This window comes from Melospiza georgiana, chromosome 12 (assembly GCF_028018845.1).
Source record: "Melospiza georgiana isolate bMelGeo1 chromosome 12, bMelGeo1.pri, whole genome shotgun sequence".
Taxonomy (NCBI): Eukaryota; Metazoa; Chordata; class Aves; order Passeriformes; family Passerellidae; genus Melospiza; species Melospiza georgiana.
The window spans coordinates 10,543,516-10,561,938 of NC_080441.1; the positions used below are offsets into that span (position 1 = coordinate 10,543,516).

General features: G+C 36.9%; 1 protein-coding gene across 4 annotated transcripts in view; it reads right to left on the reverse strand.

Annotated features, from left to right (window-relative positions):
• The window catches only part of TENM1 (teneurin transmembrane protein 1), a 769,900-nt gene that overhangs the window by 614,932 nt on the left and 136,545 nt on the right, over window positions 1-18,423 (reverse strand). The gene's annotated exons all lie outside the window — the stretch shown is intronic.

Genomic DNA, 18,423 nt, shown 5'->3' on the forward strand with positions numbered 1-18,423 from the left:
GGAACTCTTCAAGACAGTGACTGTGCCAAGATAGAAATTGCACATATAAATATATACACACAAGTAGAAAAGAAAACTCATCTTAATATCTTGATCTCACTTAAAGCTACCAGACAACTCTACAGCACAAATGGAAAACTGCAAAAAATAAACTCAGGTTTTGACCTTCACTATATGTGCATAAGACTTCAGTGCTTGAAAGGAAAGGGGGGTTGAGACTTACACAGGAATATTGAACCTTCCATGAGGACTGCTCTTTAATGTATTTCTGCAGGTACCAAACAGCACTGGCTATGATGGCTTTGCTTCTAAAGGAAATAAAAAAATATACAGGGAAAAGAGACTGAAAAAAATTCAAAAGTTAGAGAATGGTAAGAGAGGAAGTGAGAACAAAAATTCACTGAAATCCAAAACTACAAGATTACATTATACAGGCAGCATTACAGTATGATTATTTAATTTGCTGGAAAGTAATTATTCAATTGATAAAGCAAAACAATACAGCTGCTTGGCCTGTATCATATCTTGAGGAATTCACCTTGACACCGACATTGTCATTTCTATCTGAGTTTTATATTGAAGCTATGGTACATACATTTTTAATTTTCATTCCAACTTCAGCTAATCTAGGATAAATCTCAATCATTACTTTGCCTAGCTTGCTTTCAAATCCAGGAATAAAAAATCCATAGCCTATAGGCTTTGATGCTTTTTGTTTATATGATAACTGCTTTTAATTACCATTTTGTTTGCCAAGTCTTTTCAATGAAATTTAAAATGCAATTATTTTCCACTCAAACACACAGTAATTTGAATGAATTATATTTTGATGTAATTAAGGTAAAACTAATCATTATATATAAAACATCTTATAACATTTCCTGACAATACATTATTATTATAATTTATCTTTGAATTCTCATTTCATTCATCATTCATTTTGAAACTGTTTACAAGGTGCACACAGATTGCAAGAAAATTGTGTTTTCCTCTTATGTCCTCCCCATACACACCACTCCATTAAGTAACTACACCACACTTCAATCCTGCTGCAGACTCAGCCCCAAAGCAGGAAGCAGGTTTGTAGAGCTCTGAAACCTGAGCTGACATAGGGCTGTGAAAAAGGTGTGGGAGAAAGAGACCCTCACATTCCAGGGGCTTGGAGAGATGGAAGTTTTGGGTATGATTTGTTCATAATGGAAAAGTGAATACATGGTTTCTAAAAGAATTCAGCACAGTAAAACAATCCCATCTTGTAAACAATAGAGTCCTTTAGTTCTAAAATCTTCAGGGAAATTATTTTTCTCTGCTATCAAATTAGTTGCATTATAACATGGCTTCCTGAGAACTTCATTCTGCTCTCCAAAGGACTAAAAGTTCACACCAAAAAACATGTTCTACTATGCTTAAGTCAAGGAGGTATTGCAGCCCTGTCCTTTGGTAATTTTAAGACCTGCCCTTTACAAAACTTACAGAGCTAAAAAATGTGACTGAAAGCACTCATGGATGTAGAATAAATCAAGCTGACACAACCATTTCCCTTTTTTTGTCTTTTAAGAAGCCCAGTCCCAAGGTGAGACTAAGGGTGCAGTTCCACAAGGATGTAAGTCAATCTAAATTTTGGGCTCTCTCAGTCCTCCTGCCCTCTCAACTCCTCATCCTCTCTCAGATTTGAGTTTCTTGCTCAGTCAACTTCCTGAACTGGCTCACCACTGGATTGCTAAAAGAAGCTGAAGCTGTTTTTCCCTCCTGCTTACCTGCACTGCAGCTCCTTCTCCCCCCATCACTGACAATCATGAGACTAGCTGATAAGCCAGACAGTGGAACAGAATCAGCAGAAATTGCCATTAAAAACATCTCAGAATCCAGATCAGCTTTTACCCCATCTATCTTGCACAGAATTGGGTGTGGGTAATGAAGCAAGATCATCAAAAGCAAGACACTAAAATAGAAAAGAATCCCATCCCTCTTAAACATAAAAAAAATTACAAAATAAATAATTGTAACAGCATCCTCATTATTTAAGGGTATCTCTTTGCAGGCTCACAAAGATTGTCAAAACAAATTTCCCTGTTAATGGATTCTTCAGTGAATATTCAGACTTAAATATTATGCCTTGTGAGCAATGCAATATAGCCAATATCAGGTCATTCTTTCTTGTCAGAAAGTTAATAAATGGTAATAATCACTTTTCACTGAAATTTTAGTGATGGAAAATACACAGTACAGGGACTAATATGATTCTGATTACAGCATTTTTCCTGATGGAAGCAATAGACAAACTCTACAACATAGAAGTCTATATCCTCTGTAAGAGGAACCTGGGGTAGAATAATACAGTGATAATGATGACATTTCCTTTTGAATGTAAAAAGAACAGGGACAGAAATTGTTGGAAGACAGGACACAGAAGCAGGGTGAGTTATACCATGGCTTCTGTGGTGGATGAGAAATGGTAAATTACCTACAGCAGCTGACATGGGAAATGATGAAGGAATCACAGAAAAATAGAGTTAACATAGAAAATGATGAACAAATCACAGAACAGTCGAGTTGGAAGGGACCTCTGGAGATGCCCCAGCGCAGCTCCCCTGCCCAGGCAGGGTCACCTGGGGCAGGTGACACAGGGACACATCCAGGTGGGTTGGAATGCCTCTGGGGCATTCCAACAGCTCTGGGCAGCTGTTCCACCCCAAAAGACCCTTCTGCTTGTTGTGCAGAGCCATAATTGTTGTCATCTTCATACAAAAAGCAGAATGTAGTTAAAAGTATGTCTTTGCAACACAATGAGGACATGGAATGAAAATTCTGTTCCTATGCCCCAAAAGAAGTTCTGCAACAGCTGAGATTCAAGCCTTTACTGAGTAATCCATTATGCTTAAAAACACAGAGGAATCTTAAAGGTTTCACTCATGGAACTTTAAAAACACTTTGACAATGTATATTTTTTTCCCAAATGTGCATGTGCATTAAATACCTTCCAGCTTTCACTCCTTCCAACACTTCACAGCAGTATTTTTAGTGTGCTCACTTTTTAGTGTGCTCACTTAAGATGTTTCTTCAAGTTCTAAAGGTCATCAGAGTTCAAGAAGTATGTTCTATACTTGAAATGTTCACCAGAGTTTTAGAGTTATTAATAGATCTCATTATATTTTTCATATATGAGTATATCTCTTAAAGTTTGTGTTCAATTTTAAATAACCAGAATTTCGAAAGGTCAAATAAATAATGAGGTGTCTCATTGCAACAGGAAATATATTCACTATTTTGCCACAAGGTTTTTCTATTTAGTTACTTCTGGAAAAGAATTACTTTGCTCTATTGCCTTGTTGCATGAAATTCTCATAATCCTTATCATTACAGAATAAAATATAAACCCATGTTAGACAGAAGCATAAAAAAAATCTGTAGTGATGTTTATTCATTATAACCTCTCAGAAATTAAAATTTGTTTCAATATTTAAGATTAGTACTTCACCACCACCTACAGCATCATACAATTTCGTTATTGTTGTTTGTTGGTGACAACAGTAGAGACTGCAGTCCAAGTTCCCTGAGATTCTAAGAGGACAATGAACCTTTTTTTGTGGCTCATAAATTGATACTGTCCTCCTTTGAAAGGCACAGGTCTCTTTTTTCAGCATCCTCCCCTTCCCCAGCCATTACTGACACACACCTGGTGCTCCACTCCACTGGTGACTCTTATATTCATTATACACTTAGTAAAGTTGCTAGCCAATTATGAACTGGGAACAAAAAAAAAAACTATGAGGAATTTATTTTCAGTAGCATCTCTTTAGTTTTTCACATTAAGCTGCACAACCTAGAAGCTACCTGAACTACTTCTTGGAGCAGAATGCCATCACTGGTTAAAGCCTTTTTGTACCAGCTACCTGTCAGAGCACAGAAACACCATGAGGTCCAGACACTTGTCAGTCTTTTGTGCATTTGCCTCTCTTGAGGAGCTCAGCCTCTCACAGCTACAGCTGCACTTCTCTGGTACAATGAAAGAGTTGAGTCTCCCTTTCACACTCCTGCATAGCGCACTCTAAAGCTCAGAGCCTTACCCTAAGCTGAATCCCTAAGGACCCCAAAATTAGGATTTTACAAGTAGGTGAAGGAACACTTTGACACTAAGGTCTAATAATTTAAATCAAGCTCGGGGAAGCCAAGGTCCAAAAGGATTTGTGTAAGTATGAATGAATGTCTGGGTATCCATAGCAGGGACTTGGAGCATCGCTCTCCCCAGGGTTAGAATCAGCAGGTTGGGTGCTCTGGGGCATTGTTCTGGGGACTGCCTCATGAGGTGCTCTGTTATATTGGAGAAGTAACCTAAGCTCAATTTTTAGTGATTTTATATCACACACTCGATTTTTGTGTTCACTGGAAGTTTCAGATGAAAAAAGAATTCTCACCAGTCCCATCTAAAAGTACTCTTGTCACTGGGCTAATTAAATGTTCTGAGGACTGCTCTTTTTTTTTTTTTTTTTTTGTATAAGATCCAGACAGGAAAGTACAGAGGTTCTTAGGTTAGTCACATGTACAACAAATGGTTTCACAACACAGAGAACTCCAAATCTGTTTGACCACATAGGATGAGTTGCACCATTCTCTTTTCTTTTTTCTCCAGGAGCACCTCCCTGCACAATTACATCTGCACCTCTTTAGCAAATGATCAGCATGAGACTGAGGACTGCATTTGATTGCAGGGTATAACTCAGTAATTCAATACTTATTTCAGAAACTACTGCTCTGAATATTTTTGTATGTATATTCATATATACATATACAGACATACAGATATACACATATATATCCACAGATCTCTTTCCAGGAAAAGATGCCTTGTGATTCTATGAAAGTCTCCATTAGAGAACTACTTTCATTTATGTAGCACCATAATCATAATATTACTGTGGTTCTTAAATGAACATTCAGAGAATTTAGTAGAAATTAGAGTCAAATCCAAACCTAAATCTATTTCAAATTTCTGTGTGTTTGTAATGAATGGCAAACACCTTCAGTTAGAATTTTCAAATCTAACTTTTAAGAGTGTTTAGATACTCTGTACTTGGAAGTCTCATAAGCCATATATACATTAGCTTTCACTATCTATAAATTTTAGGGCAGTTTTGCATCCTAGTGCTTTCTGTGTAGCTGTCTGAACTGTCATATGACTTCCTATTTGCTCAAGCTCTCTGTCAAATTTAAAGCTTTGTGTTCTTTTTTTTAATAATTCTGTTCATGAATATATTTTGTCTTTTGCTTCTTTCCCATAATTGTGTAGAAGAGCCTTGAGGCAAATTAGAATATAAAAATCAATAATAGAGTTTTATTAAGAGATTGAATGATTGGATTTAGATAGACATGCAAACTGAACATTAATGTACCAATTTCTTCTGATATGCAATTTCAACATAAGATTTATTCAGCAATATGCTGAGACAAAAACATCTCTATTGAGGAACAGTTTTTCTACATTGAAACTGTTATAATTTTTTTACTCAGCTACAATATCCACAGGTTACACTTTCAACCAATTCAAGAAGGTTTTCTATGCTCACAAGATTGGCTATTTGCAAGTCTTGTCACTTAGCAACTTCTGAGAAGCAACAACACTTATGTGAATGACCCATATGCTGCCACTCACTAAATTATTTAGGAGATAATGGAGAAGGATAAGCACAAGAGAGATCTGGTAAAAAAACCTCAAACCCTCAATTTTTCTCTATAGCTTACTCTAGTGAATTAGGAAGCAGAAAAACAGAATCTAGTTATTTAAATGCCTGCATAGAAATACAAAACAATAAGAAAAAAACTTTTAGCATTGTTGTAATTACAATAAATATCAGTATGTTTTAACATTTAGTCTAATTAGACTGATAAAGAAGAGGACCATAACTGAAGGCTCTGCTCTTGTGAAGTCACCACAATCCAGACCAGAAGCACAAGGAAAGTCTCAGGATCATATTAAAGTAAAACCCCCATACTTGTCTTGGTGCATAAACCTGCACTGTGAGGGACTGGACAATTCTGAGCTTAAATGAGCATTAGATTTTCTCTCCAAGACATCCAGAAGAAACCCCAAAAGATGGAGCATTGATGAGATCAGACCAGCTGGACAGATGTGGGGATATCTGGGGGAGGAACAGGTTCAGAGAAGGCTCTTTCAGCCTTAGGGGCCATAGAGCCCTGCCCATCCTGGCTTCCAGATCCCTCCTGAATTCTCTTTCATTCCTTCAGCCTCTCCAGACTCTGATATGGTAAAACCTTGCCTGTGAATCATTCTGCTTTGTTGAGGCCACCCCCTTACATCTAGACAGTACTATAATAATTTCTCAACAGCAAAGAGCTGAGCCTTCAATCAGGCTATCACTCACTGACATAACACATTTAATCACAGAAAAGTTAAAAGAAAATATGCAAAGAGCTTTCGCCTTTCCTCCACTTTCAAGTTTCAAAAAAACATGAACAAACTGTCTCACACTATGCCAGACCTGTCTAACTAGATCTGTATCTCTGGGAGAAAAAGTCTGATGCAAAATAGGAAAGACATAAATTGAAATAGATAAATAATGCCCCAGAGAATGCTGATTTTATTCTACAACAAATTGATCAAATATTTCCAAAAAATTTAATCAAAAGAAAGTGTGGTTTGAGCTAACATTCCTTTGACCTTTAAGAGTCTGAAATTAACAAATACTTCATTAAAAAGTAGATCAATACCTGAATGCTTATGAGTTTCTAGGCAATCATGTTTTAACCTAATGTAACACAAACCAATGGTGAGTGCATATATTTTCTCAAAAACTTTCAAACCACATTCTCTAGGTCAATCATTTCATACCATACCTATGTCAGATAAAGCCACAAAAATAACAGATGAGACTATATAGATAGTGCTGAAATAAGAATCATAAAAAAATTGAAAAAAAATTCACAGGAAGATCTCAGTGACATTTTTTCCTGCAGTTGTTACAATTGAGCTATTTTACCTACTTGATGTCATCATATCATAAATATAGATTGGGTATTAGAAAAAATTTCTTCACTGAAGGGATTGTCAAGCACTGGCACAGGCTGCCCAGGGCAGAGGTGAAGCCATCATCCCTGGAGGGATTTAAAAGATGTGTAGATGTGGCACTTGAGGACATGGTTTAGTGGTAGGCCCAGAAATACTGGGTTTACTGTTGAACTTTAAAATCTTAGAGGTCTTTTCCAGCCTTAATGATTCTATGCCTCTAAAAGCATCCATTCAAGTGCAATCACTGTCAGTACTCCAAATCCTTTGTTTCAACTGGGGAAAGCCATTGCACTCAATGTCAGCATAGACTGTAAGTCATTAATAGATTTTGGGGTAGAGTTATCTGAAGAGATCTTGTTTGATGCATACTAAAGTTAGCAGTTTAACTGAATTTTCATAATAAATTCTATATATGCTACTACACAGCTCCATTGGGCAGCCATGAGGAAATCCTAATGTTTGTGATTTCTTGAATGTATTAACTGAATATAAGAATTATCTGCTGCTTTACTCTATTTGCTTTCCAGGTTTTTCATAAATAATGTCTTAGTTCCATCTTCAGGGTTCCATCTTTAAGGTTTTGTTATGATGTGCTGTATTCAACTCACTTTGTCCAGATTTTTACTTCCAGCCTAGAAAATTTAGAACCAGAGCTCCAACACATCAGTCACACAATCAGCTAAATTAGGCTACTCCAGTTGGTTTAACTGGCAACTTTCAAGCACACAAAACAAAACAGCAAGGTTTTAATGGTTTAAACCCTCCAAAGTGGATCATAATACAAAATGTATTGCTCATCAGCTGGCAGAGAAGGCAAGGAATGCCATATGCTTTCGGTTTCATTTGTGTTGTTTATCTCTAATACTAAACCCTAATGCAATACACTTTCTATTACTCTGCCATGTCAATCTTTTTTATGTGCAAGGGGATCAGGAAAACAAGGCTATATTGGTTCCAATAGTGACAAGCCAATACAGACTCTACTAATTCAAGGGTAGCTCAGAGCTATGGAATAGTAAATTACTACTCCATGCAGGAATTAGAAATACAGGTGAAAACCACACAGTCAAAACACTTGTTTTGATGGCTGGCTGATGGCTTGGAGTTAATGCTCAGACAAACCTGAAAACAAAACAGCAATAGGTTAGAAATATGGGTGAGCAATTTGAGTTTTAAAGCACTGGGGCTAAAGTTCTGCACATGTAACTACAGGCTAACCCCATATGTATGGGGGCAAAGGGATTCCCTCAAGACAGCACTGCATTCACAGCTTTAGGAGACCACTTTTTCCACTTACAATGGGGGACAAAAGACAGTGCCTTGGTGACAGGAATGCATCACATTGCAAGGCAAGAAGTCATTATTTATGAAAAGCCAAACTCCATATGATCCATAACCAAACTCCATCTGATCCTACCTACCAGATTGCTGGTGATTTCTTTTATCATGCTCAACATACACACAGACAAACATCCAGGTAGAGACAGGCAGCAATGAGCACCTCTGAAAGCAAGTTTCAAAAGGCAAAAGATTGAATTCCAACCAATTAGGGATTCTTAACCCCACTCATCTTTGTAATCGACAAAGACACAAACACAGAGGCAATTCTGTGAGGATCTCTTTGCCCCTAAATAATCCTTTCAGTTGCCAACTTTTTCCCCTGTGTGAGATGATGGAGTTTACTTCTAGATGACAAAATGTTTGCCTGAGTAGGTACACGATAGCCACCTCTCAGAAGGCGTCACTTGGCTGCTTTGCTGCCCTCACCCTCGGTACAGAATGTGAAGCACTAGTCTTGATTCTGTTGCAATCTCTTTTAGTTCCCTGCCTTTCCCTGGTCCTGAACTACCCACTGTAAACAAGAAAGAGGCTGCAATAGGACACGCTAAGGGCTCAGGGGTGGCAGATTGCCAGCTGGCCAATGTCCTGAAAACTCTCCAGGAGAATGGCAGAAGGCAGCAAGCAGAACTGCTAAAAACAGTCATGGGGGGAAGACAGAAAATGCAGCTTAAGAGAGAAACTAAAGCAGGAAACAATATGAACCAGATAAATTTCACGATCACTGGGAAATGATCACTTAAAATTTCATTCAAACTCCAGACCCAAGATATTCCTCTTGAATCAGGAGAACAGTAATTGCTTTAACCAGAAACTTTAGTTGAGATGGTAAAGAAATGAGAAGAAACTGTGGACCAGAACAAGTTCAGTGGATGATGAAATCTTTTTGGATTATGGGAAACTGGCAGATATGCAGCTGAATTAGGAAAAAAATGAGAAAAAGTAAAGCAGACTTTGCCATAGAAGAGCACATTAATTATCTGCTAGAGAGAATTAAGTCCCTGAAGTCTTAAAACTCTTTGAACACAGTTTCACTGGGATAAGGTCAGAAAAGCAACTGCTTTGTTCTCAGTTAAAGCATTGGAATAAAAGAACACAAACAAACCAAAAACCTCACAAAACAAACAAAATTACCCAGAAAGCCCCTGGAAGGCATGTATTTTCTAAGCTGTGTGTTGTACTTTAGAAGAAAACAATTAGAAATAAAAACTCAACCCTTTTTCATGTATTGATCAACTCAACAATTAAATATGTTCAGTATTGCTTAAGAGTTTCTAAACAAAAAACCACTATAATCTAAATTTTCTTCTTGGTTAGGAGACACATCTGCAGACAAAGATGACTTTCAAAGCATTTGCTGGAGGTGTCCCAGAGAGTTAAAGATTCCTAGTCAAAAGTCTTTGCTTTGATGATTTTAAATAAGATTTTGGTCTTACTCTCAGAGCTCATGACACAGCATTTTCTGCAGGTTTTACAATCTTCTCTACTGCTTAGCTTTAAGACCATTACCTAAGAAAGATTTCACTACATATAAATGTGCTAAGACACAGATTAAAGTTTAATTAACGAGATTCATGTTTTTCAGTGACATCCTTGCAAGGACAGCTTATATAATTATTTATAGAATTTTAAAATTAAATTTCAAATACTACATCAGTAATATAATTCTTTCTAAAAAGTTATTTTACTCTTAATCTTAAGGTGACATTATCCAATCCTACCCAGCTGAGAATTCTTGAAAGGTTCTGACTTGCATTAAAAATTATCATTAAAAATTATCTATATTTGAATTAAGTTCACTTTTTGTGGAAACATTTAACTCTCAGTGTAAAAGCTTTGCAGCTGTAGAATTTATCAAGATCCTCGGCAAATATTTAAAAATTAATTGCCTTCTCTTAAAAATGTACTTATGGCCTGAATTTCTATAAGTTCAGCTTCTGCCCAAACAGTCATATTACAGAATAGCTTAGGTCTGCAGAGACCCCTGTAGATCACCTAAAGCCTGTGCACTAAAGCAGGTTGCCCAGGACTGTATCCCATCAGGTTTTGAATATTGCAAAGGATGGTGATTCCACAGCCTTTCTTGGCAATTGGTTCAGTGGCAACATCCATTACATAAAAAGAAAAAAAAAGAAAAATAAAAAAAAAGGGGGGAACAAAGGAAAAAAAGAAAAGACGAGTTGTTGCTTTCCTTTGTTTAAATGGAATTTCCCAAATTTCAATTTGTGGCAGTTGACTGTTATCCTGTCACTGATCCCATCTCCATAGGCTACGGTCTCCCTCTGGGATGTAAACTCATTGATGAGATCCCCCTGAGCCCTTTCTACTTCAGGCAAACCAATTCCAGCTCTTCTGGTATGTAGATGCCCCATTCCTCAGCCATCTCTCCTGGCCTTTGGCTTAACCTGTCCATGTCTCTACAGAACAAGGAAGCCCAGAACTGGACAAGGTCTTCCAATTTCAGTCCCACCACTGTATTCCCACATAGTACATACATATGTATTTATAAAGCTAAACAAACTGCACACTGATTTATCCAGGATATTCACAGAGGTTCACCCTAAGCTCTCCTGCATTTATCTAACACAGTTACAAAAGAACTTCTTTCTCTACTCTCTCAACTGCTCAGCTGAGCTGAATAATGCTGTTTGTTGCTTTTAGATGGCACATTTAGATCTCCATTCCTTCTCTAAGACCCCTCTCTTTATATCTTGGAGAAATGAATTTCTGTTACACATGAATTCTGCTTTGCTCACTTTAAGAGCTGTATTCTCTGACATGAGATTTTTAGCCCTGCATGGGCACAGATGTTGTCTCTACTGTTCTGGCAAAGAGCACAAGCACTAACAGGTGCTCCATTTGTTTGGCCTTTAAAACAACAGCCAAAAGGGATCAGCATCTCTAGGATTTTAGGGTTTAAAATTCCCAAATCTTCTAGCTCGTTGGTAATCTGCATCTCTGGTACGCCCAGAGTCTCAACCCTGCCACTCTTCTGAAGCAGAAAAGGAGCTGGATAAGAATCCTCACATGCTCCCAGGGCCAGTGAGTGCTGTGCACACCCAGCCCACCAGTGCAGTCTGTCCAGGGACCTTCCAGAGCAGCCACCACCCATCCCACCCTGTGCTCAGGATGGGGCAGGCAATTACTGCTCACATCTCTGCATCTCCTCCATTTCCTCCTGCCCTCAACTCAGCTGCACTCTGAAATGCAGTGAGTTTCCAGGAGTAGAAATGCAGTGAGTTTCCAGGAGTAGAAACCAATACAGTTTCAGAATTCGCTTCTGCAGGGAAGTGAAAGAAAAGAGCCTGACATTAAAGATCTATAACTCAAGTTTTGATTATATACTGCCATGCATCTGTGTGTAGCGACCTGAATATCACTGTGAGCAAATTCTCAACAGCAAGCTGTAGCAAGCTTGGGAATTTTCTTTATATTATCAAAATACAAGAAGCAAAGGTAAAAAAATTATATCTGCGTATTCCTTGGTGCAGTTTGCAGTTTCCATAAACCCAGAGAAGCTGTTGTAGACTACTACTACTGTCATGAAAGTCCATTATTAATGCTAGTTTTTATTTTTCTGATTTACAGAATGCAGATTTACATGCACGGAAATTAAATGTCAGAGTAAATCCTACCTGGTATTGCCATAATTTTGGAATAATTTCTCAGGATAGTTAAGACTGTCCCAACCATCATTATTCTTGGCCATGTTCAGATAGAGAATGAATAGACACAACTCTTAGAAATATTAGCATTATTTTTTCCCCAGAAGAACCTTCAGGTTTTGTTTATTTGGTTGGTTTGGTTTTTAATACTACTCCTAGTTCCTAGGATTCTATTGCTTACTCATCCAGTGGTTTTGAACATGAAATGACTATTTTAGCAAAAACATATTGTCATCTTTCAAAGGGAGATCTAAGGAAGCAGAGAGAAAACACTTTATTAACTAAGAGATGAAATTTTTTGTTTATACAGCCTAATCCTTCCTTCCTAAAAGCTCTGCCATCCATGGAGCAAACAAACGGAATCCCTAATAAATGAATATAAACACACTAAATCCCTTAATAAAAGTTCTGTTTTTCAGTCTCAGTGGAATTGGGAGTTTCCAGCATCCCTTGATGCTTCTGACAGTGCTCGCTCCCAGTAGGATCTCTGGGCATTTTTCATGCCAGACACCAAGAGAAGGTCCTTTGGCTGTACTTCTGTCCATGTTGGAGATCATTAATCACAGAAATGCATCTCCCCAAGTAAAGTTTAAAGCCTCAAAAATGGAGACCTGAGCTTTCAGAGCAGCCCTGGTTGTGTGCTCTGGCACTGAGAGGATTCCTCTTTCCATCCAAGTCCCTAAGTCACTGCTGAGCAGTTTTCTGGGGACAGAAACAAACTGTTTACCCAGGCTTTGCAATTTACAGATCTAAAACATGGATTTCAGATGTTGTATCATGATGTTGCCACCTCCCATCTCTCTCTGTCTCTTCAGAGATTTCAATTTGCTTTATTAGGAGGAAAAACTTGTATTGAAGAGAAAAAAAAAAAAAAATCACTACACCGCCATATAAATATATGATGAGCCTGCATCTTGTGTGCTGCATGCAGCTCTGGTCCCCTCAGCTCAGCAAAATTATAAACAAAAGGGAAAAAATAGTAAATAATTCTGATGAATGATGCAGAACTGCTTCCCAACAAGAAGCCAATCAAAGAGACTGGAATTCCTCAGCTTAGCCCACAGGTGCACAAGCTGTACCTGCTGGATATGCACTCACAATACCATCTTCCCTTTCTAAAGCAGCACAGTTTGTAGCATAGCAGTGCTTCTCTTTTAGAAAATTTTACCTTACAAATTCTACAAGAGGTTTCTTTGGAGAACTCAAGTGCCACAGAAAGTTCTGGAAGCATTTCTAACCAAAAGTAAAACCTTGATGCTTAGTGTTTTAAATTCTGACAGTAATAAAGATATACAATTTAATGAGCACTTTTAATCATGTAAACTTTTAGTTCATCATAGAATCAATGTATTTAATTTCATACTACTACAGGTTGTATAAAATCTTTGTTTTTCATCATCTTTCTATTCTCATCAGTTCATCTTTCTAATGAAGTCACTTAGAATATCTGTATAAAAGTCTAAAATTAAGAAAATCAACCTTTCTACCATTTCAGTATACCAAAGAATGTTATAGTGAGAGCTAAGAATTAACTGAATGTTAATGCATTTTTAATAATATTGTATGTTATGGTTTACAAGCAAAAAATTACTTTAGATGAATAAAAAAAATATTTTACATTTCTATGAATGTGTATATCAATTTTCTCACAAAAGTAGATCTGAAAATTAAAAAGTATTTACTGAGAAAGAACTGAGTAGCCTGGAAGTAGGAAACATAGAGGGAATTAGTAAAAGTTGCATGTGAACAGATCTAGTATAAAAGATCTAAAATTTCCTCACTTGTTTTTTTCCAAGCTCATTAGAAAAAATCCAGCAAAACACAAATTTCTGCAATAATTTTAATGGACATTGACTAAGTTTAATAGAGATTGCTTTAATTGCTTTGAGATAGGACTATGTTATAACATTACTTGTGTCCCTATTTTGGGAGAATAAAGTGGCTTCACAGAATAACTAAGTAAAACAATCTATCTAAATAATTACTATTTTCAGAGGGAAGGGATTGCTTTTGTGCCCAAACACACTGAAATCAGTGCAGAAAGCTGGCCATTTACTAAATACTGTATTACCAGCTTACAAATACATCTGCTGTCTCAGCTAGAGCAGGTGGTAATAAACAAACCCATCTGCCATCATACACTGCAGGTAAAATTCACTCACTTTTGAGTCTGGCCATTATTACAATCAAGAGTTATATTTCCAAAGACCTTTTTCCCCCATTTAACACAATATTTAATTTATGAAATGCAACACTTCATGAGCCCAAGGAGAGCTCAGGTGAACAAAAAGGCTCAGTGAGGGTGGAAGATGCTGAGTGGACCCCACAAATCCCTCAGCCCTCCCAGAGCAGCCTGGTGCCAGCTCCATTTCATTTTTGAAGTCTCATAGACCCCTGGCATAAGATGAAACCTTGCAGATTTATGACTTATAAAGTCAAATGTCATTGGATATTTTGTCTAACTTTTCAAACAAATGCACAGTTTCCTTTTCCCTGACTCAGTCCCTTTGAGCTGCACAGCCTCAGTGTCTGAAGACTTTCTACAGAAAGCTGCTAAAGTTGTATTGAATTATAAATTCCTGTTCAGTGCATAGAGACACTCTTTTGTGCATTCACTATGGCAATATTTGTTCTAAGATTAGATTTCATACTACACAGGTCCTTCACATAATAATCATAAAAACACAATTAGGAAAATGCATGTAACATCTTCAGAAAAATTCCTGATGTTCAGAGTGCCTGATACATATGTAACTTCATATGAAAGCTTTACAAATAAAAACATTTAATTTAACCTTATTAAACATCTTCCAGCATCCAACTAACTTTCTCTTCCTTCATCTCACAAGTAATTTTTTCCTTGAAATCTGATTCTGGACACTAAACAATCTTAAATATGGAGTAGACTTGCACAGAATTCAGAATTCTCCTGTTTCTTTGATCATCTGTCAGATTCAAGCATTCTACCCAATCCTTCAGACATGACTGAGAATGTCCAACACAAATATTAAAGAAACTGCAAGATCTGAGTGCAGTAGCTCAACAAGGACTATTACTCCAGGTTATTAGCAAAGGAACTCTGTCCAGCACAGGATATCAGTCTTCACTCACACAAAGAACAGACCAGGCATATTAATGATCTCACCTAGACACCAAGCTTTGAAGGATTGCTTGTTTGAAAAATCCAAGTCCTACTAAATTATTTATCCTGTCCCCTAATATAAAAAAAAAAAAAATCATAATTCATTCCTAGGCAAAGTTTGCCTTTTCCAAAATATTTCACATTACTAGAAATTAGTTATTAAGATGAGAATTCTATGGTATTGTTTGTTGTCATTATTATGCCATGTCCTTTTTTTTGCAAGCCAGAACGCAGGGAGCTGGTGCTTCCAAGTGACATTTAGATGGCTTGTCCTGTCTCATCCTAACCACAAGTCCCAGTCCTGGCACTGGTGGCAATTCCCTGCAGCTGGCACATTTGCATCTTCCCACAAGCCTCTATCAGATATTTTTTCTTCACATTGTGCTCTCCCACCACCTCTCCGGGCCCTGGTACTTTTACTTTCAAAAGCAACAGTCTTAGCAACAGTGCCTACCTAAAATTTATACTCCTAGAGATCTAGAGAACCTTTCACTCTTCAAATCACTCTTCAAATCTAGATATCACCTATATTACATTCTGTTTAACTCAAGTATTCTATTTATGTAATTATTCTGCTTTATTTCCTCCTGGTAATTCCAGGAGAAAGATTTTAGTTATTTAAACTCAATAACCTACTGACTGTTAGCCAGACCTAATCAAGACCTTCCCATTGTTTTAGCATCTGTTTATTCTCAGCTGCTATTTTTTCCTAGTTTCCTCTCCAATGATTCTTTGTACCATATCTGTCTCTTCCATAAAATCCAAGTCACCACAGCAGCATGCTAAAAGTACTGATATCAACCAAATAAACACAACATAAAAAGGGAAAAACTTCCTGCATGATCTATGGGGTTTCAAGAACACTTCCACTTAGTGGCAATTTGGCTGATTCACAAAAAGCAAACTGAATGCATCTCTAAGTATATGAGGACAAGAAAATGACACAAACAGAATGTGAGGAATCATTACTGTATTCTCAAACACTAATAGCATTCATCAGGTTCATTTCAGCCCCCTACAGAAGCACTGCTTGGACAGTAGGTAAAGATGAAGGTGATAAAGGAAATTAATAGATTCTTTTGGAAATAGGGACAGTCTTTCAGGGCTCTGCATTTTGAGCACAGGTAGGTGAAATGACATGCCTGACCTTAAATGTAACACTTCACTTTAGAGATTGAGTTATTTATGCTGGACTTGTCAATCAAATCAGGCATGAATATATTTCAGCAGCTGTGAAATTTGATTAAAACCTATTGCAGCCTTTCTTTTTCCTGAAGTCTGAATGCACTTAGGTGGCCTGCTGCTTGTGAGATTTTGATTTTGCTTGTTAATTGTTCATTATTTTTACTGTTAGGGAAACGATTCTTGCTCTGCTTTCAGTTCAAGAGCAGTTAAAACCAGACCTTTTATATTAACACTTCCATACCCTGAGGCAATATTTAAGGTACTTTTTACAGCAAGAACCCTGACTGCATGCACTGGTAAATGTTATGCTTAATACTAAAAAAAAATATAAAATTCTAAAATACCTGCACTGTAAAAAACTAATTACAGGAAACTAATGCTTCTGAAATTTAACAATTCAATTCTGTTTAACCGGACTTCTTCCTCAAACAGCTTAAATACCTGGGATGTCTAGGAAAAAATGGGAGATAGATTAAAGCATTTGGTAGAACTTTAGCACTCTTATGGACAAAATAATTCAGTCTATCAGGATAGTTATTATTATTAGTTTAATACAGAAAATTATGCACTGCTATGAAAATCTTATTGAGTAACTGCTCTTTAAATATTAGGTAAATTGGCTGAATATCAGAGAGGCATAAGTTTTATTCACTTCCCACATTTTAGAAAAAATATGTTATCACTAAGATAAGTCTCTTTGCAGAAACAAGAAAGCTGTAAGGCTTTCATCCTGATTTTGAATTTTTGAAATTGTTCCAAAAGGAACAATTTCAAAGGTACAAATGGTAGTGAAGATGTTTTATGATGAACTTAGTTTTATGACTCTCATCTCAGATAGACAGGTCTGTCTAATTGTGTCCATATTTCTGATGCAGAATTTTTATCATTAAATGACATCAATGGCTCTCATTATCTGCAGCTCTAAACTAGGAGGACTGGGTTTAAAATTCTTTTGCTACTTATACCTCTTTAAAGTAATTTTGATATCTGCAATATTCTTTTTATCATAGCCTTCAGGGTGTAAAGAACAAAGATATCTAATCCTTCTTTCATCAGAGATTTTTAATAGCAGCATGTAATTATTTTAGTGCATTTATAGAGAGAAATGTTATAGTTGGCTAAAAGAAATACAATATATGGTGTGTAGTAGGTGATGTGCATGTATCATCTCTGGATGTATAACCAAATTAATTTGAAGCTGCATGGCCTGTTTTGTCCTCCTCCTGTAGCAGCAGTTTGAATTGAACAAAATTGTTGAAATAATTATTTTAATTTCAATGTTCTCACCTAAGTTAGAGACAATTTGATGCTTTTTGTCAGTATAACATGCAGTGTCTCATTTTACAGAAAAATTTTGTGTCTGCAATACTCTACTTTGGTCTCTGAAACCTAAGGAAATCTTTCTGTTTTTATAATTTTTAAGATGGCAGAGAATTTTTAGAAAAATTATGCATAATGCTATGTGAGCACCCAGAACTACTGTTGAAGACAAAATTTCCTCCCCAGGAAGAAATCTTCTCTGTGCTCATAAAGAATAGAAATATTCCCAGAACTCTGGATGATTGTATCCTTTTTTCTGTCTTTTCAGAAGACAACAAGTGTTTTTAAGAACAGTCAGGTATTTGGCTAATATTGTAATACAAAGAGAAGATTCAGATGACTGTTCAATTCTTATCACTAACAATTCCACCTGTAAGGAGGATTTCTGCATAAACACTGTTATAAATAGTCGTGGCCTCTGGTTTCAATATGTTGTGCCTCACTGAATATGATGGGTTACACTGTTTTTCCTTCAAGGTTATTTGAAAACCTTTTTCTCCTCTACAAGATCTTGTTTTCTATTGCTCAGAGCAGCAACAAATCTCAGTGATGCAGAATAGCTCTTTTCAGGGAGCAGGATACTCTGGAAGATCTTTGGACCACAAGGCTTAAACAATGGGAAAGCCTCCACAGTTGCCACGATTCCCTCTGACATGATATATGCAGTCACTCTGAAGTTTAAACTGGCAAAAAAAACCCCAATAAACAAACCCCAAAACAAAACAACCCCCCAAAACCAGAGAAAACGC